We start from the raw sequence: 22,881 nt of genomic DNA, 5'->3' as shown, positions 1-22,881 counted from the left end.
GCAGACATCAACACACATTATGCACACAGCGCGTGCGCACTCAGAGCAGGCCTCTAACTGGCTAACCACTTCACTCCTCCCCTGGTCTCCCATCTGTGCTCTAAGCAGGGCTAGTACTCGGAGGGTACCCAAGAACAATCAATCAGGGGCTTGCTTACCCATTGCAAGTTACTTGGGAAGGACTCCCCAAAATGCTGGTAAAAGCTAACATGAGTCCTGATGGATAAGTGGTAACACTTTCCCCATTACGCAGATAAGCAGGCTGACGCCAGAGCCTAAACTGGGAACACAAATCACATAGGACAATGCACTGAACCAGTGCAGGAAACATCTGTCCTTAAAGTAGAACAAACCAAGCCAACTTTTGCATTTGCAGAACTGTAGACACAGAACACCTGAGATAGAGTGCTGAAGAACCCCATTTTCCCTTTTCTTTAACTGTAATCACTCAGCGTAAAAATCAAGCACATAACTAGCAGCTATTATGCTGCATGTGCAGCTCCATAAACCCTTGGCATATGACTCCTGGAGTCTGATGGAGGAGGATGGTGGGCAGAGCTCTCTGGCTGAGAAGGCATCATGGCACCTGACTAGAAGCCCCATCCATGCCAATCCCTCCCAGGACACAGGCATGCTAAGTGGAGGCCTCAGTGACCACAGAATCTTGTTGTGCCCCTTCCAGGGTCTACTCAGAGCTCTTCTGCGCCCTTGTCTATTAGCTAGGACTGAGCACCAACAAGACAAAGAATGTGCTTATACTACCTACCACAAAGACAATTAGACAGGGTATAGGAGCAGCCAGGAGACTGAAGCAGGGGGGAATCTCTGTGAGTTCAAGGCCAACCTAGTCTACTCAGGAAGTTTTAGGCTAGCCAGACCTATTTAGTGAGAGCCTGTCTTGAAAGAGCCAAAGACAGATTTTTACATGCCTGTGTTGCCACAGCATTCTTAATGAGGTGTGTTCAGGGTACAGCTGGGGACCTGACAAGCCTGGGAAATGGCAGCGTTTACACAAAGCCCAACTGTCAAATCCAGGACCATCCGGAACCCTAGTAAGGGCCAGGGAAGCAGCTTATTAACACTGTGACTGGGCTGGAGTGGAGTCACAGAGATGACTCACAGCACACTGCCTATGGCTACGTTTTCTTGTTGTTGTTGTTGTTGTTGTTGTTTTGGGTTTTTTTTTTCCAGATAGGGTTACTGTGTATAACAGGCTCAGCTCTCCTGGAACTTTGTAGACTAAATTGGCCTTGAACTCACAGAGATGCTCCTGCCTCTGCCTCCCAAGTGCTGGGATTAAAGGCATGTGCCACCAGATCCTGCTAAGTTTTTTTGTTTTTTTTTTTTAAATAAAATACCATCTAAATGAAAATGAATTAGCTGAAGTCTCTACTACCCCAGTCCCCCCAGCTCCCAAGGTCTCTGGATCCCAGTTTGAAACGCTGGGCCCTAAGAGAGCCCATCTATAAAACAGATTATGGTTGGCTCTGTGCCTACTCATCTCCCACCCATTCAGGCCACTACCTGAACCCCATCCAGCCTCTCCTCATATAGCCACCCTACCTGCTTCCCTGCCCTTACTCTGAGGACATGAAGCCCTGACTCCTCACTTCCAAGTTCTTGCCTTGTATCCTTGACTACTCCCTCAGCTCCAGCCACCCTAGCCAACTCTGCTGAGCTCAACCCCCAACCTTGCCCAGGCTACCCCTCCTGACTTCCCCATTATAGCCTACCTGCTCTCTCCTTAAGAGCTTCCCAAGACCAGTTCCTTTTCCAGGCCACTCACATCAGTGTGCTTAGACTCTGCTTAGACTGGGAGCTATCCCAGGAACAAGAACCATACATGGCATAGGAAGGGCTCAATAAAAACTTACTGAGATCGTGGAATATAAAAATAAGCCAACCAGGCACTGTAGTACACATCTTTAATCCCAGCATAGGTGGATCTCTGTGAGTCAGAGGCCAGCCTAGTCTACAGAGTAAGTACCAGGCCAGCCACAAATAGACAGACAGACAGACAGATAGATAGACAGATAGATAGATAGATAGATAGATGATAGATAGATCAATCGATTGATCAAGTTGTTCTCATTGTTTCAAAATTTGGAAGAGACAGGTCCATCAACAAAAGTTCATGACCACCCAGGGCTATAGAGGGAACTCCTCTATGTTTTGTCTCAGAACAAAACAAACAAAAACCTCACATAGCCAGGCATGATGGTATATGCCTGTAACCTCAGCACTGGGGAAACTGAGGCAAGAGAATGATGAGTTTCAGATAGCCCAAGCTACATTACAAGATCCTGTCGCAAAAACCAGGGCTGAGAAAATGCTCAGAGGGTGGAAGCCTTTGCTCTGCAAGCACAAGAGCCACCACAGAAAAAGCCAGGCAGAGTGCTGAAGAGATGGCTTGGCAGTTAAGAGCATTAGCTGCTCTTGCAAATATTCCCAGCACCCACAGAGCAGTTCACAACCATCTGTGACTCTAGTTCCAGGGGATCTGACCCCTTTTTTCTGGCCTCCAAAGGCACCAGGCATACATATGGTACACAGACAGATATGTAGGCAAAACACTCACATACATAAAGTTTTAAGTTTGCAACCCCAGCATTGAGGGGTAGGGACAAGATCTCCAGAGTTCACTGAGCAGCCGGCCTAGCTGAAACAGCAAGTTTCAGGTTCAGTGAGAGATCTTGTCTCAAGGCAGTAAGGCAGCAAATCACAAAAGACCTGACATGGGCATGTTCACCCAATAAACTCAAGTGAATGCACCACACACAACCAAAATAAGCAAAACATGTGTGCCTCAGTGTCTCACCTACTAACTGGAAATAAGAGCCCTTCCCATACCCCAGGATACCATGTGTGGATACAGTGCTAGTGCACAGTGCACACACAGGAGTACAATGTAAGCCAGCACCATATCATAGCTCATCAGGCCCCAGGCTCCCAAAACATCCACCCTGAATCCACACCTCCAGTCCACAAGCACAAGCTGTCCACTCTAGAGTTCCTCTCTGCTCTCAGGTGCCACAGTAACAAGAACCCAATCAATCAAGTACCTTCAACAGGCTGGTGCTTTCTTACACACCAGCTCCCTGAAGCCTCCCATGACCCTGCAGGAACATTTCCAAGTTTAACTGAACAAACTTCACCTCAGAGAATGAACCGAGATGCTCAGGACTCCACAGCAACCTCAAAAATACTAAAACCAGGGCTCTCCCTCAGCCACCCCAGGTCTAATCACTAGCTGAGAAGGAGGAGCCTTAATTCTGGAAAGAGATGAGCAGTGGCAGCTGCCCCATTGCATTCAGGAAGGCCATCGAGGTGGCAAATGGAGAAAGGCTTGGATTTCTGGCCTCACCCTCAGAAACAACATCTGTAGACGAGCTTCCGCGCAAGGCAGCTGAGCTCCGGGAACTTGCCGAGGGGCCTCGGACATGGAGCTTCTCCTTAGCCAGCCCAGCTTGCTGTTCTTGCACAGCCCACCCAGAGCACAGGCCCTGTCGTGGGTCCCGAGCTGCCGAGCTGGCAGTGGGTCCGGGCCCAAAGGACCAGGCTGAGATCCCACCCTGTAGTCCTCCCACACTAGCATCCTCCCTCCCTCTTGGTCCTGCTCCTAGGCCGTCTCCCCGGGCTGGGCCTCTCACTGCTTGGCTGGCTGTCCATAAGAGTCTGCCATGGAACCACCCCACCATGCAGCCCGGAGGCCCAGTGGCTGAGGGCCTTTTGCACATAGCTCTGGGAAGCTAGAGAGGCCCACAGAAGGGCAGTCCTGTGTTCTCCTGAGGCCTGACTGGGATCAACCACAGAAGATGCCTCTTCCCATCCTCCTTCCATGGGATCTGTGTAGACCCCAAGATATTCACTCTCTCCAGATCATGCCTTGGAAAACACACACCAGGGTGCCTGACCATGCACTAAGCCTTAGGGATAAAGCTCACAGGCCAGACTAAAACACATCCTCATTTAGGCCACTAAGCACCTTTGTGCTGAGGGGACCCCAGGAGCCAAACCATACAAACACAGCATCCCATCCCCTTCCACTTGGGGGCCCAACACAGGTAGAGGGGCTTTCAGGGCATTAGTGGACAGCCAGAGCCAATTCCTTCCATCCTCAAGGTTTTCACCCCAGGCCTGTCATGACTCCATCATGATACGCTAGCTGAGCCCTCATGTCGATCTTATTAAGGAAGACCCTCCTTGACCATTTAATCAAAACTAAATAGTGTCATCACGCTCCTTTCTCCTAACCTCTATGTATCTTGCCCTGATAACACCAAACTTGACCTGCTATGTTGTCACATTACAAGCTGGTCCTCACTCTCACTAGAAGGTAAGGCCCAAGACCCCATTCCTTCCAACTCTGGAGCTAACTGGAGAAGGAGTAGGCAGACCCTTCCTGTCAGTGTGACAGCCATTCATACCGTTTCTTAGCAACAGTAGCTGGCTAGGCTAGTGAAGATGCATAGACAAGTCAGCCCATTGAGTCCCCACCTCAATCCCTAAATGTACTAGCCATGGCCCTGGGGAACACAGTGTGAAACCACAGAAGAGGGAGGCAACCAGTGGGTCTCCACCAAAGCAGTTGTAGGGCAGTTATTCTCTCAAGGGGGAAGTGGGAGGCATGTGAAACAGTGCCTGGCCCTAGGCAGAAGCTTGAAAACCTCCAAGGCCAAAATCACCATCCAACTGAGTAAATCCTCAGACCCCAAATTCCTTCCTAGGCTGAGGAAGCAGCATACACCCCATCCCCTGGCCACCAGCACTCACTCAATCCTGCAGGCCTCTCCCTGTGTGTGGTACATCGCACACCTCATCAAGTTCATCCTTCCACCACACCCCACACTGTGGGCTCCCTGCTGCTCCCAGGCTGGCCTGTCTCACCCACATACTTGTCCTGCCTTCCCTGCCACTACATCTAAAGAGGCTCCTGATGGTCCCCATGGCCTCACCCAAATTCACCACCTAGCAGCTAACCCATTCCTTGCTTACCCTCCTGTTGGTCTCCACAAAGGACTTCTGTTTTGTAAAAAGGGTGTTACTATGTAGTCCTGGTTAATCTGGAACATGCTATGTAGATCAGACTGGCCTGGAACCCACAGAGACTACCAGCATCTGTCTCCTCAGTGCTGGGATTAAAGTCATGCTGTACAACATCGGACAGAATTGGGACTTTGTCAGTGCCCTAGTATCTTCACCCGATGCAACACCCTGCCCACTCCTAGCCTTCCCACCACTCCATGGCTGCGGTAGGGATTTAGAAAAAGCACACGAAACAAAGGTATGAACTAAATCTGGAATGTCAGAAGGATCTACAATTTGTACCAAGATGCACTTGTTAGCTTACTTTACTGTATGCCACCTTGTCTCTGTATCTGAGAAAGAGGCTAACCTCAGCCCTACTTTCCTCCTGATATCCTCTGACAAACTTCTAAAAACTGGCTAGGGCCCAGCGTCCAGCAGCAGTGAGTGAATTACAGTTTGCTAGGTCACACTGAGCACACACCTGTTTATCACTCGTGTCAAACACAGAAGAGGCTGAAGTATCTAGGATTCCCTGTTGACACCTAAGGAAGGCATCACCTCCCTGGACTCCCTCGGGCTTCAAGAAGGCTGAACTACCCATTCAAAGCTACACAACTAGCACCTGGAGGGCTGGATTTGAACTCAGTGCTTAGCACTACACCATGGCCTTTTTGAGAATTGTATTTATTATTGTGTATGTACGTGTGCATAATTGGGGGCATGCTATGACATGCATGTGTAGGACAGAGGAAACTGTGGAGTTGGTTCTCACCTTCCACCTTTGTATGGATTCTGAGAATTGAACACAGGTTGCAAGGCCTACATAGCAATGTCTTTACCCACTGAACCATCTTGTCAGCCCAACATAACTCTTTACAGAAGCCGGGAACCAGGACATTGAATGTCTGGATGGAGACTGGACAGAGTTGGATCCCTAGATACCTAACAGAATTGAAAGTAAGGGATGAATAAGGCAGGTGCCTCAGTCCTATGACAGGTTCTGAGTGTCTGCAGAGACTTCCATGGCTTGGCACCATAGTAGAAGCTTCCTATCAGCTCCTCACAGCAGCTGGAGGTGGGTGCCTTTCAGAGTCCACTGCATGTAGGTGAACACTGTGGCCCCAACCACACAGCCAGAAGAGCTCATCCTCATCCTGCCTCTAACTGGGGTCCATAGCAGCTCTCACCATCTCACCGAATGGCTCTCCTGCTAGCTCCTCCTGTCCCCAACACACATGTACTCAGGGCTAAAAGATGTCTAATTCAGTTCTGTCCTCAAGTTTCTCCAGAAAAACATGAAATGCTGAAACTGTCAAGCACAGGAACACTCAGATCACCCCAGCCTAGGGAAGAAAGCAGATACCCAGAACAGAGTGAAATGGGCAGAGAGCACTACAGTCTGGGACCTCTTGAACAAAGTATGGTACCAGGGTGTATATAATCTGTGTCTAAATCCCAGCCTGGCTGCAAGGGGTCTGATACAGACCTGGAAAAAAAGCACCTTCTCCTGCAGGCTTCAACTTCTGGTTTGCTTAAACAAAAGGAAATAAACACTATGTAAAGCCACAAGCCTAAGGCTGGGCACAGAGTATTTAGTCACAAACAGAAGCCACCATGGCTCAGTGCCTTGGTTGCCTTACCTGTGACCTGGGCATAACATTTCTACCTCACTATTGGGACTCTATAAAGTAGACCAAACGACAGACACACAACTATAGTATTTGAGACTTACATGAAGCCATGTTCAAAAGGCCTATCACGTCCACCGCATGATGGGAATACTCAATGGCACATGCTAGCCACTATCACTTGAAATGGTGGGGCCCTGTGACTCAAGTTTCTCTCAAAGGAGAGCATGATAACAGTCTGCTGCTCTAGAATAAAGGGCATCCTACACAGTGTGCGGGCACACTGCACGCACTGAGCAGGTCAGCCATCAATTTCACGGTCATTACTTTTATTGCTCCTGTTAACTCTACCAGGCAAAGCCTCTAAAAGCTACTGAGAGGACTAGAGAAGCACATCCCTGGTGGAGGAAAACCCTAGAGAACACGCACCGCCTGGACCTTTTTCTTTGGGAACCATGTGGCACTGAAGTCAGTCAGCATAGACACCAATGCTGTAGACCAATGGCTACTGTCTGTTCCATTGACCATATCACCAGACTGGTCAGCTAGGTCAATCAGGGACTGCAGCCAATCTTCCAGGAAATTTAGACCTAGGACAAAGGTTACAGGGCAAGCCACAATCACAAGCTGGCCTAAGGAGCAAGGACACTGGCCACACACTTCTAGGGTTCCCTGCTTAGGGACCACAATGAACAGCTAGGTCTGTGAGGAGCCTAAGACAGTTCCAAACACTGCTAAGTAGCCTTTCTCCCTCGGCCAGACCAAGCTGGATAAAGTGCCTCTCCTCCACGTCCCCTTGGCCTCTGCAGAGAGAACAGCTGGAAAAACAGCACTCAACCTCACCAAGAGGCCAACTGTTATCACTCAACTCTAGGAGCGTAAACAGGACTCTAGATTGAGCTGGTAGCAGGGAGGCACAAGCAGCCACGTGGCCAGGGATGGAAACGTGGGCAGGGCTGGTATAGGCCCCTTCAAATCCATGTCCACCACAGCAGGCAGTACCTGAACTCTCGCCTGCATCTCTGGGGAGGGAATAGTTAACAGGCTAAAAATCAGCCTGACCCGAACCCTATGTTTTTCTAGCAGAGGGAGGCCTGTCATCAGGCCCCAAAAGTTCTCCAAATGAGAGAAACAGGGGCCCCAAATTCTGAGAATAAAGATGTCCCCCGGTCGTCTTGCTCTGGAGAGCTGTCCCTTAAAACACACCGTCCGCCCAAAAGGTGACAAGCAGGTCCAGAGGCACCTCTCCTTATCCAAGCCCGATAGCCCCTCCCTTTCCTAATAGGGAGCCAGACTAGAGATCAGAAAACTTCAGTGACTTCTAAGACACATCTCCGCCCCCGGAAGCAAAGAACTTGCCAAAGGATGTCCCACACACCTTAAAGAGAAATAATCTGAGAGGGTTCTGGAGTGAAGAATGGAAAGCGAACAGCCCTGTGATAAAAAGCAGCCCAGTAAGGATCCCGTTTTCCCCAAAGTCATTAAGAAGTTCAATAAAGGGTGAGCCGAGTGTAAACGCCCACCTCTGCATATTACAGGAAGAGAAAAGCGCTCTTCGCCCACTCAGTATCACACCCCTAAAAGTACGCCCCTTAACACTCACTCCAGCCTCCCAACACCCTGTGCCTCAAATAAGATAAACATCGCAGCCCTCCTCCCGACCCTGCCCTCTAAGTACTGAAGACAGCGCTCTCGTGCCTAGGTGGTACTACCCTGACTGCCCCAACGTGGCCACCCTGGGTACAGACCCCTGTCTCCAGAGGCTCCCATCCCTCTAAGTGCACTATAGGAACGGCTCCCGAAGCACCCAAGCGGCACAGCCCTCTACACTTGACACGGTGCGAGCCTCAAAAGCTGGACAGGCTGGCACGGCAGAGGAGCTGTCTCCCCCGATATCCCCCGAGGGCAGACCCTGGCCGGCACACTCTGAGAGAGCTCCCCCCGCCGCCGCAGTGGTATGGACCGCGGCACCCGCTCCACGTCCCTCTGGGCTTGTCCCCCAGCCCCGCAGCAGCCGCCCCCACTTAGTTCCGGAAAGGGGGGGAGCCTCCAGGTCCGTGGCCCCCGCCCGGCCGGCACGTGTGGTACGGCCCAGCGAGGCCCCACGGGGGGCCAGGACGCGACCATCGCGGAGGGGAGGGCGCTTGGGGACACGCGCTGGCGTACTCACCTGTCACCGGCGGCCGCCCAGCCTCTCCGGCGGGGCTCTACCCCCGCCCATCGCCGCGCCGAGCTCGTTCCCGCTCCTTATTTATTAACTGGCGGCAGCAACCGCGGCAGTGCTGGCGGCGGCGACGCCTTCTCAGAGTCAGGCCCAACGGCTCGCGCAGCACGGCCCCCCCGCCCCCTCCCCCCAGCCCCCGCTCACAGCCCCCTCCCACCCGCTGGCCGGAAATACCGCCTTTTCCAGCCACAAACAGGAACTGACGTAGGTAGACAAGGGAATGGCCTCAGAAAACATCAGACCGCAAGCGCAGGGACAAGGAGGCGGCAAGCTCACCGCATCGCGCCTGCGTACATTAGGCAACGCCCTTCATGGTAACTTTTTTTTTTTTTTTTAAGAGCCTCGTTCTGAGCTGAAGGGAGAGCATTACACATGCGCAGTAGAACACCAACAAGTTGGCTTTCCCCGAAGGCGCAAGTGATTACTTCCCGGCAGTCAAAGGGCTTTATTTACATACGCTTTGATCTTGTTTTACCCTTCTTTTTCCTGTGTTCCTAATTCCTAGACCAGCGGTTCTTAACCTGGGGAGTTCTTAATCTGGGAGTCAATCTACCCTCTCACAGGGGTTGCCTAAGACAATCGGAAAGCTTAGATATTTATATTATGATTAATTTGCTATTCTTAGCAAAATTACAGTTATGAAGTGACAACAAAAATAATATTATGTTTGGGGGTCACCACATAAGGAATTGTATTAAAGAGTCACAACATTAGGTAGGGTGAGAAACACTGTTCTAAACTTTTTTTTAAAAAATTATTTATTTAATGTATGAGTGCTCGGATCTGCAGGCCAGAAGAGGGCATCGGATCCCTTTATACATGGAAGTGAGCCACCATGTGGTTTCTGAGGCTTGAACTCAGGACCTCTGGAAGAGCAGCTAGTGAGTGCTCTTTTTTTTTTTTTTTTCAACTTTTTTTTTCCCGAGACAGGGTTTCTCTGGCTGTCCTGGACTCACTCTGTAGACCAGGCCTCGAACTCAGAAATCCACCTGCCTCTGCCTCCCAAGTGCTGGGATTAAAGGCGTGCGCCATCACTGCCCGGCTGTGAGTGCTCTTTTTTAACGGCTCAGCGATCTCACCAGCCTTACCTTTTTATTATTATTCTTTTTGTTTATTTTTTGAGATAGGGTTTCACTGTGTAGCCCTGGCTGTCCTGAAATTCGCCTGTAGACCAGGCTGTCTGGAAGTCAGAGCCTCTTTCTCCTGAGCACTGGGATTAAAGGCCTGTGTTGCCAGGGCCAGGCTCCTAGATGCTTATAGAGGCCCAAAACTGGAGTTGGTAAAGGTTGAGCACAAAGCAGTGTATGGTGACGGGTCTGTTATTGCATCACTTGGGAGGCTGGGGCAGGGGGATTGCTGCAAAAGTTCCAAGCCAGCTAAACCTTGTCTAAAACAAAAAACAAACAAACAAAAAATAATAAAACAAACAAACAAAAGCTGTGCTCAAGCTTTGAGCCACATAACCCCACATTAGAATGTCCTCTCTGTAACTATAGGCTGACTTCTGTATTTATGTCTTCAAAACTAAAACAGGCCGGGCGGTGGTGGCGCCTGCCTTTAATCCCAGCACTTGGGAGGCAAAGGCAGGCGGATTTCTGAGTTCGAGGCCAGCCTGGTCTACAGAGTGAGTTCCAGGACAGCCAGGACTACACAGAGAAACCCGGTCTCGAAAAACAAAAAACAAACAAACAAACAAAAAAAACTAAAACAGTCTTAGATTATTTTATGGAAACAGTTCTTATTGAACTATGGCTTTAAAATATTAATGTCATCTGCACATAATACAATCTAAATAAATGTGGGACTTATAATTTTTCATATGGAGTAACTTGAGCCCATGTACAACTTAACATCACAGGAAACCGCTCACAGAAGAAAGGAATACAGGTTGCATGCCTGTAACTCACCTCTGCTGATCCTGAAGCAAGAGGACTAAGAGTTCCATGTCGGACTGGGATTCATAGTAAGACCCTACCTCAAAATTTCAAGGTTTCATTTAATTATTGGGGATGGGGGTGATGCATGTGAGTGCAAATACTTTGAGAAACCAGAGAAGAGGGCATCAGTTAGCCTAGAGCTAGAGCTTCTGACAGTTACAGTCAGCCCTATGCGAGAGCTCAGAACTGGACTCAAGTCCTTGCAAGAGCCGTATGCTTTTTTTTTTATTATTATTATTATTATTATTATTATTATTATTATTATTATTATTATATTTCAAGACTAATAAGTGGCTTAGCAGTTAAGAACACTCCCTGCTCCTCCAGAGGACTTAAGTTCAGTTCCTGGCTCCCACGTACCATTTTTTTGTTTGTTTGTTTTTCTGTGAGCAGAGGGAATGTTTTAGTTTTGAGGGAAATCCACATAGCCCTGACTGGCCTTGAGCTCATGGAAATCCTCCTATGCCAGCTACGGCAAGCATTTGGATTACAGGCAGGTGCCACTATGCCCAGGGAGATAATATTACTAACATCCAATTTACATTATCAGAAGGAGAATGAGGGGCTCACAAGATGGCTCAGCAGGTATACATACCTGTTTGCCAAGCCTAATAATCTGAATTTAATCCTTGGGACTAAGATGGTTGAAAGAGAGAACAGACTCCCTCGAATTGTTCTCTGATCTCACAAGTACACCATGGTACACAAATACACACTCTAAAGTACAATTAATCTTTAATCTAAACCCTTGGGAGGCAGAGGCAGGTGGATCCCTGGGAGTTCCAGCCAAGCCAGGGCTACACTGAGATCCTGTCACAAGTTAAGAACACTTGTTGCTCTTGCAGATAACCTTGGTTCTGTTTCTAGCACCCACATACCAGTTTACAACTCTCTTCTGATCTCTGAGAGCACCAGGCATGCACATGATAGACACACAGACAAAATACTCAGATACATAAATCAAACTAAGAAGCCGGGCAGTGGTAGTGCACGCCTTTAATCCCAGCACTTGGGAGGCAGAGGCAGGTGGATTTCTGAGTTCGAGGCCAGCCTGGTCTACAGAGTGAGTTCCAGGACAGCCAGGGCTACACAGAGAAACCCTGTCTTGAAAAAACCAAAAAACAAACAAACAAACAAAAAAAATCAAACTAAGAGACTCCAGATTATTTTTAAGAAATAAAATGGTTCTTCCTGTAAGTGTTCTGAGATGATCTGTGGAGATGGTTTGCTACTCTATTGACCCAGAGACTCCTACAAAATCATTCGAATCAAGAGGTTCAAATCTTTGGGTTCAGTTTAAGAGCACTGGTGAAACTTCCAGGCCATCGAGGAATGCGTATCTGGGAAGTCACCAAGTGTCTGAAGGATGTCACTTTAAAGAAGCAATATGGCATAATTGTGGAGTGAAGGTACTCCAGGCCAAACAGTGGGGCTGGACACAGGGTCAGTGGCCAAAATAAAGTGCTGGGTTTTACAGCACATGCTTACCAATGCAGAGAGTAGTCATGAACTTAGGGGTTTCGATGTGAGCTCTCTAGTCATTGAACACATCCAGGTGAACAAGGCACCTAAGATGTGCTGACAAACCTACAGAGCTCATGGCCGGATTAACCTGTCCATGAGCTCGCCCTGCCACATTGAGATGATCCTTACTGTAAAAAACAAATTGTTCCAAAGCCAGAAGAGGAGGCTGCACAGAAGAAAAAGATATCCCTGAAGAAACAAAAATGTACAGCCTGGGAATAAATTCAGCATAAAAGAAATGCAGATAAAAGTAAAAAAAAATTAATTAAAAAATTTAAAATAGTTGAAAATAGTGTATCTTATTATGTAGTCCTGGCTGACCTGGAACTTAATATATAGATCAGACTGGTCTTGAACTCAGAGATCTTCTTCCTTCTGTCTCCCAAGTGCTAGGATTAAAGGTGTGCACTACCATGCCCCACCTGGCCGCTAACTCTTGATAGTCCTCCTACCTCAACAACTCAAGTTCTGGACCACTGCACCCAGTTTTTACAAACCAAACCAAAATAAACAAAAACTATCTAGTGAGTTCCAGGGCAGTTAGCACTACCCAGTGACCTCTTCTCAAAAAGAGTCCTATTGATACCCTGTTGCAAACTCTGCCCCTCCCCCTAAAAAGAATCAACTGCTTACCCAGTAAGGAAATGTATTAGTTATATCTATGCTCTTGCCACAAGATGGCACCATAAGAGCTGGACATTCCTACTGCAACTGGACGGCTTACAACTTTTTCTATGGAAACTTAAGGGACATTTGTGGTGTTATTCTGAACACTTGCTGGATGAAAGAAAGGCTTTATATGACATCTAAATGATGTATGTGAAATGGGCATGGTAGCCAGTCTCAAATACGTGCACACACACAAGCACACACCCCTTTCAAGGGCTGTGATCCAGCTCAGTTGATAAATTATTTGCCTAAGGACCAGAGTTCTATTTTCAGTACCACATAAACTGGGTTTAAGAAGAGGAGGCAAGATCAAAAGTTCAAGACCAGCCACAGCTACATTAAGACCTGTCTTAAACAAAACAAAAACCCTTCTAAGGGTTGTCAGGGAAACACACACACACAAAAAACTGCTACAGACCAGAGGCAGAAGCAGAGGGGTCAAACTAACGTGAAATTCTGTCAGCTTCAGGTCCGATTTAACAACACAGAGATAACATGATACTGGCCAGAGCCAAGAAAGCTAGGTGTGGCTACACACCCAGATCCCAGAATTTGCAAAGGAGAACAAAAGGGTCAGAGGTCAAGTCTAACTGCCACTACAGAGCAAGCTTACCTACCCTTGCCAAAACTCTACTGAAGACTATGAAGAGGACATCAAGAATAGGTCACTGGAGTAAACTGGGTTTTGATTAAAACCTAGATCATTGATACACTGGAACAAATACTGTAACAGTTGTTACTTGTTACTGGTTTAAAATACTAATGAAAGGAAAACTGGGTGTGGGAGACTACCCTGGCAATTTTTTGGTAACTCTGAAACTACTCAGCTGAGTATACTAACACAAAACTACTTCCAGCATGAGGTAAAACAGAGACAAGATACTTTGCTTTTTACACAACGAGACTCCATTTAAAAAAATACCAAATCAATAAAACTGGCAGGGGTGGCTGGGGGTGAAGAGTATTTGTGGCTCTTGCAGAGGACCTAGGTTTGCTTCCCAGCACCCACACTACAGCTCACAACCATCTGTAACTCCAGCTCCAGGGGAGAAAATGCCTTTATGGCCTCCATAGGTATTCATATATGTATACACACAAACATGTAATAAATAAATCTTTAAAAATAAAAAATTTAACTAGGTATGGTAATGTATGCCTTTTATCCCAGCCTGGGGCACAGGCATGCATACATATTGCACATACACACCACACCGCACACCCACTCTCACCCACAAATAATTACTACTTTTTTTTTTTTTCAAGACAGGGTTTCTCTGTGTAGCCCTGGCTGTCCTGGAACTCACTCTGTAGACCAGGCTGGCCTCAAACTCAGAAATCCATCTGCCTCTGCCTCCCAAGTGCTGAGATTAAAGGTGTGTGCAAAGACTGATAGATGGAACTTTTTTTTTTCCAGAGCTGAGGACTAAACCCAGGACCTAGCAAGCGCTCTACCACTGAGCTAAGTCCCCAACCCCAAAACTTTTTATTGGTTTTTCAAACCAAGGTTTCTCTGTGTAAAAGTTAAAGCCGAGTTAAAAGGAATATCAAGGTCATTAGAGAAGACAATCCAGTTTGACAGATAAGAAGGGCAGGACTCATAGAAAAAGGACTAAGTCTATCTCAGCAGGCTTTGGCCAATTCCCAAGAAACTACTCCCCACTGAGGGACCTCACACCAAACACCATTGCCCTTTCTCCCCATAAACTTCTCACCTTCATGCTATTTACATCTTTGTAACTCTTCTTGCATTTTCTAATTATTGCAATTCTAATAGACTGAATACTGGATAAAGATACCTTCTAAGAAGGCAGTCACCCCGGGCAAGGGAAGAGAAATGGTGGACCCAGACTTTGACGGTGAAACTCAAGAGGCAGGTGAGGCTGTTGCCCCTCTGCTAACTGAGCCCTCCGTTCCACACCTTGAGCATGCTGGTTTTGTTCACTTACCTACTTAAACAAACTTGACTACCTGGTGGCTGCATCCGTGGGAGTGCTCCTTTAGGAGCCCAAGAACTGAGGCTGTAGCTGCTGTGGAGTTAGGAAGAAATATAGGAGGAAATTCCTCTCTTCATCCACAACAGTGGGGACATGCACACATAAAAAAGGAAGAAGAAAACAAAACAAAACAAAAACAAGCAGACAGCAGTAACAGCAGCAGTTGCCTAGGACGCTGTCCTTGCCTGGCCCTTGCCAGGTTTCAGATCCAAAATGGAAGGGCTGGAGTTATAGCTCAGTTGGTAGACTACATGCCAAGATGCATGACGCCCTAGGTTTGCTGTCAAGCATCATGGAAACCAGGTGTGATGGCGGCATGCCTATAATCCCAACCACTCTGGTTGTATCTGGAGAATCAAGGAATTCAAAGCCATGCTCTGCTTACATGCAAAGTTTGAGGTCTTGAATCTTGACACCTGGTTTAAAAAACAAACAACAACAAAAAAAAAAAAAAAAAAAGAAAGAAAGAAAGAAAGAAAGAAAGAAAGAAAGAAAGAAAGGAAGAGAGATCGAGCGAGCTGTAATGGTGACATGGGGTAGGGGTTGAAGATCTTGAAGATCAAAGGCAATGTTGCCACGCTCAGCCTCAGGAGGCTTCCAGCAGCTCACACCTGACTGTGCCTCTAGAACAGCTTTCACCCTCCTACTGCTGCGACACTTTAATACAGTTCCTCATGCTGTGGGGACCTCCCCTCCCCAACCATAAAGTTATTTTCATTGCTACTTCATAACTGTAATTTTGCTACTGTTAGGAATCGTAATGTAGCTTCTTTTCTGATGGTCTTAGGTGACCCCTGTGAAAGGGTCATTTGACAACCCCCAAGGGTTCATGGCCTGCAGGTTGAGAACTACTGCTCAGGTGCAGTAGACAGAATTTGGCCTTTTGTGAACGTGAATGTCTTTATAGTATTCCGATTACACACATTAAGAAACTACCAGAGATCCGGTTTTATTTTGTAGTGCTGGGGATTGTGCCTTGTGTTTACTACACAAGCTCCCTAACACACGTGCGCACACACACACACACACACACACACACAGAGAGCTGTTCTCTCTCATTCTGTCTCTTTCGTGTGCTCTGATTTCTCTAGCAATTTCTACCCAATTAAGAGAAAGTAAATGCAACTCACTTCAGGACGTTCACAAGGCTCCTTGACTGCTGAGAAGAGACACCAGCTGAGGTGAATAAGAGTACAGAGAACTCCAGTAATTCAGATTTCGAGAGTTATCACCCATGCTCCTATAAGAAGCTCCAATAAACTTCTTGGTTCACTAAATTGGATTTTGGTGGAATCCTACTTTGGTCTGTCTCTTGGACCCCATCTGGGGTGAACAGACAATTGCTCCTATCGTGCCACGAAAAGTCCCGTAACACTATTTCATTTTGTTTTTTCAAAACAGGATCTCACTGACATTCACTCAGCCCAGGCTGATCCCAAGCTCAGCAATCCCGCTGTGCTTGCGGGCCAGTGGAGCTATACGTATGAAATACCTTACCCAGTTGGGTTATTCTAAGACAAGGTCTCTCTCAAGTTGAATAAAGGGTTGATAGTCAAGGAGAACACGGGTGTGAACCCTTTACTGGCAAATGTGAAAAGGCATCCCCAGGAATCTGACATCACCAGTATTTGTCAGCCTTTGAGGCTCAATTTTAATTGATCTCTAACAGTCTACCTCATGGGGAGGGAGGGCAGTGCTGAGAAAACTGCCTGACACTCAGGAGCTCCAGATATGACAGTGTGGCATCCCAGAACTCAACAAAAACAAAGCAAGCCAGACATGGTGGTTAGCTCTTATGGTCACAGCCACTCGAGAAGCTGAAAGGCATTGGAAAGTTCAAGGTCAGCCGGAGCAACCTAGTAAGAGCAGGCCTCAAAATGAAAAGAACGATTCTTGAGACTCCACACCCACACTTGGGCATATGCTGTCCTCTTCCCAAGTGTCCGGCGCTGTGTTACTGCTCACACTGAAGTCATCCAAACCTTTCCCACTCCCTCTGCATAGGGCAGTCTCCTGCAGCTGTGCACCAAAGCTTTCCTTTTATATGTAGATGGAAGAGTGATTGTGCAGGTATGTGTAGAGGCCAGAGGTCCACATCAGGTGTTTCTCAGAACTATCCAAGTTGGTTTTATGTATGTGTGCCATATGTACAAGTATATTTGTGTGTGTGTGTGTGTGTGTGTGTGTGTGTGTGTGTGTATTCCTGAGTCTCTCACAGGGACCTGGGTGTCACTGATTAGGCTGGGCTGGCTGGTCAGTAAGTCCTTACTAGGTGGATCTGATTACCTCTTTTTTTTTTTTTAAAGATTTATTTATTTATTATTTATTAGTACACTGTAGCTGTCTTCAGACACACCAGAAGAGGGCATCAGATCTCATTACAGATGGTTGTGAGCCACCATGTGGTTGCTGGGATTTGAACTCAGGACCTCTGAAAGTGCAGCCAGTGCTCTTAACCACTGAGCCATCTCTCCAGCCCTGATTACCTCTTTTTAGTGTTCACATAACAAGGATATACCTTGCTGGCTTTGTAGAGGGGTGCTGGGAATTGAACTCATGCTTAGGTAGCAAATACTTTTCTAACCAAGCTATCCCTTCAGCTGCAAAAGCCTTTCCTTCTTAACATTAAAAGGCAGAAAAGGACTTATTCAAGATGGCTATACTGAGAACGGAACATAGTAGTTGGATGGACATGGCTGTGCATGTCTTTAATCCCAGCACTCGGGAGGCAGAGGCAGGAGGAAAATTCAAGGTCAGCACGGATAACTGAGGGAGTTTCAGGACAGCCAGGGCTACAGAGAAACCCTATCTCAAAAACACAGAATAGAAAGAAAAAAAGAAAGAAAGAAAGAAAGAAAGAAAGAAAGAGAAAAAAAGGAACAAAATGAGGAAGTAACACCCCCAAAGTTCATCTTCCAGATGCTGAAATGAGGGTAACGTTTAAGGAGAAGGCAAGAGTCATGTATAACTAAACAGTCTGGCCAAGGTCCTGTACCTCACCACTGACTAACCCACAGTTGTCTGCAGTTTGAGACTAGAGCCTGGAGAGTTACTGTGTTTGAGCCTGAAGAGCACCCAGCTCCAGGTGCTAGGCCTGGCTCGGGAGGAGGTAGGCTCAGTAGGACAGCCAGGAGGAGGAGGAAGAGTGCAGACTAGTCAGGGTTACCCTGGGCCTGGCGCCACTGAGCTCTGAAAGCAGTCGAAGCTTGAATCAGGGAGGTGAAGGAGCACCAGGATGAAGGACAAACAGACGAATGGACATCCTTGACACTGCCTGCTCAGTAACCAGGTCTATAAAGGATGGAGGGTGAAGTCTACAGCACCTATGCCATCGATGGGCCTGACAACAGCAGAGGAAATGGACTCTCAGGTTCATGGCTGTGGTTCAGTCAACAGTGCTTCCGTGCTCTGCCATATTTAAAGCCATGCCAAAGGATTTGCATGTAGACAGTTTTTAGCCAGTCCGGAAAACTACCCTGGCTTGAGATGAGTTCCTGTTTAGAAGAAGGTAAATCAAAGTGATCCCCAGCTAAAACAGACCAGCATTTCCCATGAGCTGGGACCACAAACCACAATGGTTCCTCATCTCTGTGCCAAGTGGCTTTAGCAGCAAGTCCCAGGGCTGTTCTGCAGAGGCCAGGTTACCATGACATCACGGTATTCCTTGATTAAAGAGTGTATGCTTGCCTAGTATGTGTGAAGCCCTGGGCTCAAACCCCAGTACCACAGGAAAAAAAGTTATGAAATATAAAGCCAGGCATGGTAGCACACTGCCTATAATCCCAGCGCTTGGGAGGTGGGCTCAGATGAACAAGAGTTCAAAGCCAGCCTCAGACACTGCAACTGCTATTCCTGTCACTTTGACTATACCTGGAAATAACTAAAAATCATAGGCTAGGCATGCCTATGAAGGAGGTTTGTTGTTGTCATTGTTTTTGTTTTGTTTCTTTTTTTGTTTTTCGAGACAGGGTTTCACTGTGTAGCCCTGGCTGTCTTAGAACTCACTCTGTAGACCAGGCTGGCCTCAAACTCACAGAGATCCTCCTGTATTTGCCTCCTAAGAGCTGGAATTAAAGGCGTGCTCTGCCACTACCAAGCTAAGGGATTTTTTTTTTTTAATTAAACCATTTGAACAGGAAAGACCAATTTTTAAACCAGATCTTTTGAGGTAGGAAGATAAACCTTTAATCTGGGCCATAGCTTCTGCCGGCATCCTTTACAAAGGACACGGGAGAAGCGAGCTTCATCTCTCTGCTTGCTTGCTCTCACTTTGGCTTGCAAGTTCATCCCTTCACTGGCATTAGAGCCAAACTCTTTAGGATTCTAGTGTATACCAGCTGATGCATCCAGCCTGGTAAACTGAACCACTACCAGATTCTTCTCTGGCCCTTCCCTTGGAAGGGAATGTCTTCCGATGGTAGACAGCCATTATTGAACTAGCTGGACCACAGCCTCTAAGTCATCCTAATAAATCCTAAAAGATCTGGTTTAAATCCCAGAGATATATATTCATCCTATTACTTCTGGATCATTACTAATATAGTTACATAGCAACTTAGGGGGGCAATTAGGCTTCAGAAAACCCTGTCTTAAAAACAAACAAAACAAGAAACAAAAAACAACAGAAAAGAGGGACTACAGAGATGGTTCAGTGGGTAAGAGTGGTTTTGTAGAGGGCCCAGCACCCATATCGGGTGGTTCACAACTGCCTAGAACTGTGGCTCCTAGGGACCTGAAGCCCTCCCTCTTCTGGCCTATGCAGACAGTATATTCATGTACATAAGCAATCTCACACATAAACACACATACATACATACATACATACATACATACACACACACACACACACACACATACATACATAAATACATACATACATAATTAAAAATTGGCCACAAAAGCCGGGCGGTGGTGGCGCACGCCTTTAATCCCAGCACTTGGGAGGCAGAGGCAGGCGGATTTCTGAGTTCGAGGCCAGCCTGGTCTACAGAGTGAGTTCTAGGACAGCCAGGGCTACACAGAGAAACCCTGTCTCGAAAAATCAATCAATCGATCGATCGATCAATCAATCAAAAACTCACAGCCTCCAAATCAAAAACATTAATGAAGTGTGGTGGCTCACGCCTAGAATGCACACACTTAAGTCTAAGTCCTAGTAGGTATGTGTGTGGCAGGGTAGCCTCAGTCTCGAGGTCAACTTCAGCTGCCCGGGACAGCCTAGGCTACAGAATGAAACAAACAAAACAGAGTGTGCATTAGGAAAAGGTTTAAATAAAAGGAGATTTTAAAACAACAGAGCTGTCACACTTGTTAGCGCTGTTAGCATGTGTGAAACATTAGATTTCATCTCCATCATTAGAGGAAAAACAAACAAAAAAGTTAACACTGTAGCCCGCTCCTGGCCCGGGCTGGATGAACAAGAACCAGACGCAGAGCAGCTCAGAGATATGGGATAGAACCAAGCACAACTGGAGGGGTGGGGGGTGTCCCATGAAATGGCTGCTAATGATGATCTGCTAGACTCAGATTGGTGCCGAGCCCAGCTGTCATCAGAGAGGCTTCATCCAACAGCTGATGAGCAAATGCAGAGACCCACAGCCAATCACTAGGGAGAGTCAGAGGAACCCCACAGAAAAGGGGGAGAAAGTATGGTAGGAGCCAGAGGGGTAGACACCACAAGAACATGGCCCACAGAATTAACTAACCAGGGCTCATAGGAACTCACAGAGACTGAAGCAACAAACACAGGTATATGGGTCTAAGCTAGGTCCTCTGCATATACCTTATGGTTGTGTAGCTTGGCGCTGTAGGATTCCTCACAGAGGGAGTGGGGGCGCCTCTGACTCTTTTGCCTGCTCTTAGGACCTTTTTCCTCCTACTGGGTTGCCTCATCCAGCCTTGATATGAGCTTTTGTCTGTCTTACTGTAATTGGTTATGTCATGTTTGGCTGATATCCCTGGGGGTGCCTTCCTCCCCCCCTTTTAAAGGGGAACAGAGGAGAATGGATCTGGGGGGGAAAGGAAGACAGAACCGAGATTAGAGGGAAACAGATCAGGATGTAATATATGAAAGAGGAGAAAAGGTTCCCTCTGAGTTCTCCCTTTACCTTTTACATAAACATTATTTATATGTATATAATGTATACACATATGTGTATGGGTGTCTTGTCTACATGAATGTCTATGCCCCGTGTGTATGCCTAGTGTCCTCATAAGCCAGAAGAGGGTACCAGATCCCCTGGAACTTTAGTTACAGATGGTTGTGAGCCACATGTGGTTGTTGGGAACAGAACCTGGGTTCTCTGGAAGAGCAGCCAATGCTGTTAACCACTGAGCTGTTTCTTCAGCCCCTTGTCTTTTCCTCCGTCCCCAACTCTGAGACAGGATTTCTCTGTGTTAAGAGTCCTAGCTGTCTTGGAACTTGCTTTGTAGATCAGGCTGGCCTGGAACTCAGAGAGATTCAACTTGCTTCTGCCTCCCAAGTGCTGGGATTAAAGGCATTTGCTACTAGGGCCGGCTGTTTTTATTTTTCAGAGACAGGATCTCACTATATAGCTCTAGCTGTCCCAAACTCACTATGTAGACCAGGCTGGTCTCAAACTCAGAGATTCTCTTGTCTCTGCTTTCCAACTGCTGAATTTAAAAGTGTGCACCATTATGTATTTGGGGGGGGGGGAGTTGTGTCTTTTTTTTAAAGACTTATTTATTTAATATATATGGATTACACTGTTGCTCTCTTCAGACACACCAGAAGAGGGCATCAGATCCCATTACAGATGGCTGTGAGCCACCATGTGGTTACTTGAAATTGAACTCAGGACCTCTGGAAGAGCAGTCAGTGCTCTTAACCACTGAGCCATCTCTCCAGCCCTGTTTCCTTTTGTTTTGTTTATCTTTACATTTTTGAGGCAAGATCGTGCTATATATTCCAGGCTGATCTTGAAGTCAGATATCCTCCAGCCTCAGTCTCCTGAGTGCTGGGATTACACACATGGCCAACTACGCTGGATGCTGCTACTCTTAACAGCTACTAGAACTGCTCCCACCCTCTTCTTCCCATTCATCCTCCTGTCTCTGCCAATAGCTATTGCTCCTATCCAGCAGCCGTGCCTTCTTCCAGCCAGCCACCTTCCTGGTCATGGCCTGTGGTAGTCCTTCCCTCAGAATGTTCTCCTGAACTCTAAAAAATGGCCTCTTCTTATTCCCAATTCACCCAATAATGTCACCTCAAAATCTTCTGACCATACAACTAATGTGGTCCTGGCCAACCACACCTGGCTGCTTTTCTTTGGGCAATACAATCTCACGACATCTAAGGGGCTGTGAGTTACAGGCTCACATCTGTAACTGCGGCATTCCAGAGGAAGAGGCAAGAGATCTTGGGTTTGAGGCTAACCTGTGTGACACAGCAACACAGTCTCAAAAAAGGGAGGTTGGAGGTGGGGTGAAAGCTAATGGAATGTTCACATAAGGCCTGGACCTAGCCTCCTACACACATAAAACCCTGGCATTGCGGCACAGGCCTCTAATGTCAGAAATCTCACTGAATAGATAGAAGATAAGATCTACACACAGAGCACGGGCTCAGTGTGTAGGAGCATTTGTTGCTTGCAGGGGACTAAAGTTTATTTCCCAGAGTCCACAAAGGGCTCACAACTATCCTTAACTTCAGTCTCAGAAGATCCAATATCTTCTTCCAAGTCTCCATGGGCATCAGGCACTTATGTGCCTAATACATTCACAGAAACAAAATATTTATACACATAAAATAAATTTATTTGTAAAGAAAGACGTTCCTTCCTCAACTATATAGCAAGTTTGAGCCACCTTGGGGTTTCAAAAAAAAGAAGGAAGGAAAGAAAAAAACGTGAAAAAAG

General features: G+C 47.1%; 1 protein-coding gene and 1 long non-coding RNA gene across 3 annotated transcripts in view; one reads left to right on the top strand and one right to left on the bottom strand.

The window, feature by feature from the left end:
• Nucleotides 1-9,005, bottom strand: part of Akt2 (AKT serine/threonine kinase 2) — a 50,652-nt gene extending 41,647 nt beyond the window's left edge. Inside the window, exon 1 of one of the 2 annotated variants that reach the window (XM_076930475.1) lies at nt 8,827-9,005. The gene's annotated coding sequence lies outside the window, so the exon portion shown is untranslated. The remainder of the gene's footprint in view (nt 1-8,826) is intronic. The other variant, XM_034499557.2, reaches the window with a different exon arrangement.
• Nucleotides 9,006-9,070: 65 nt separating this feature from the next.
• On the top strand, nt 9,071-16,234 carry LOC143441560 (uncharacterized). Its single transcript, XR_013109119.1, has 4 exons — nt 9,071-9,194; nt 10,739-10,843; nt 14,785-14,884; nt 16,096-16,234. It is a non-coding gene; the product is annotated as an uncharacterized LOC143441560 (long non-coding RNA).
• Nucleotides 16,235-22,881: the final 6,647 nt, after the last annotated feature.

This window comes from Arvicanthis niloticus, chromosome 1, assembly GCF_011762505.2.
Source record: "Arvicanthis niloticus isolate mArvNil1 chromosome 1, mArvNil1.pat.X, whole genome shotgun sequence".
In the NCBI taxonomy this organism is placed as follows: domain Eukaryota; kingdom Metazoa; phylum Chordata; class Mammalia; order Rodentia; family Muridae; genus Arvicanthis; species Arvicanthis niloticus.
This window is presented reverse-complemented; position numbering and strand designations above follow the sequence as displayed.